This window comes from Brassica oleracea, chromosome C8, assembly GCF_000695525.1.
Source record: "Brassica oleracea var. oleracea cultivar TO1000 chromosome C8, BOL, whole genome shotgun sequence".
NCBI lineage: Eukaryota > Viridiplantae > Streptophyta > Magnoliopsida > Brassicales > Brassicaceae > Brassica > Brassica oleracea.
Window position 1 is genome coordinate 2058182 of NC_027755.1, and position 1868 is coordinate 2060049.

Consider the following 1868-nt stretch of genomic DNA (forward strand, 5'->3'; position numbering starts at 1 on the left):
GTTAAATGAAAATATTCCGAGGAAATTCCGACGGACACTTAAATATCCGTCGGAATTTCCTCGGTATGTTCATTAATTCGAGGAAAAAGAATATCCTATGCATGTATATCTATTGGTTTATATTGTTCCTCGGAATTTCCTCAAACTATTCCGAGAAAATTCCGAGGAACACATGTTTCGGGTTTCAAAACATCAAATTTTTTTGCCCTATATCATTTCTTATACAAATGCAATGCATACCATTGAGGAATCTTTGTATAGATGATCATAAACTATGAAATAACAAAATTTCAAAACGAATTGTAAGTATTCCCTTTACCGTTGATTAAAGTGTATAAGTGTTTCTCTTATGTTGTGGGGATTTCGTTCATACAATTGGAAAAGTGTTTATTATAGGGTAAGGAACAAAGTTTTAACTTCATAATCAGTCTAAGACACTTAATAAGGGTTATATAAGTGTTATTCAAACCGTAAAACGTTGTTTTCGGTTTAAAAACCCTACTTCCCCGGAAAAGCCTCGGAATATTCCGAGAAAATTCCGAGAAACACTTGGATTTCCTCAGAATTTCCTCGGAATATTCCGAGAATTCCGAGCCTTTTCCGAGGAAACAGAAACCCTAAAAGAAAAGCCCTAAATCGTCGGAAAAGTCTCGGACTATTCCGAAGAAATTCCGAGGAAATCCCTAAATCCTATTATCCCTCGGAATTTCCTCGGTATTCTTATATTAAAAAAAAAAGGGCGATGCTACTCTGTTTCCGAGTCATCATCACCAGATGAATCTGAATCTGGATCTTGGTGAAACTCTCCAATCTCTGGTTCATCTTCTACGTGAACGACGGCTTCCTCTCCAAAGTCGGTTAAATCGACTACAAGGCCAACTGCAGCTAAATCTTCTGATGCACTTAAGTTACCGGATGTGCTTGGTTGTAGTGGGTCTTCCAGCTCAGAACTTCCATGAACTCGGCCTCTCGGGTTGAGTGATGTAACAGTGACCCATGGATCATCTTTGTTCCTAACCCGGGGGTACTTGATATAACAAACCTGTAACATTTAAAAAATTATTTAATTTGTAAATAAGTGTTATTAATACACATGATGATGAATCATTATGAATAATTGATATATGTATATTTAATTACCTGATCGGCCTGAGAAGAAAGAATGAAAGGATCACAATATTGCAACTTTCGCCTCGAATGTACTGATGTAACACCAAATGCATATGTTCTCACACCTCGATCTGGAGTGTTGTCATACCAATCACAATAGAAAACAGTACAGCGCAATCCAACCAAGCCCGGATACTTGATTTCCATAATCTTTCGTATGTTTCCGTAGTATACATCATCTCCAGATGCAGAACAAACGCCAGCATCATAAGTCGTTCTCTAACGTCTCCTCTTTTGAGTTGTGAATGCATATCCTCGAGTATAAAATCTCGGATATGACTTCACAACATACTCTGGTCCACGCACCATCTCGCGTATCCAATCGTCAAATGTTTCACCTCTGGTTATACCAGCAGACACCTATTAATAGCACATATATATGTTATATCAATATATGTGAATTAGTATAAATATGTGATAAATAATGTTTTAATTTGTTTAAAGCACTCACATAAGTAAGCATTCATCGAGAAAATTCTCTATGCTTCAGTTCTTCAAGTTCCTCCTCTGTGGTGTATCTATATTCGAACCGCTTTTCTGCCATGAAAATCCTGTACATATGTTGACAATAATATAATTAATTAAGATTTAAATTTCAACTTGTTAAAATAAAAATTTGTAAACTAATTTATTTACCTCTCATATTGAAGAACGTCTTCGCAGTTGGTGAGCAAATATGTTTGCAAATGACTGCGCTC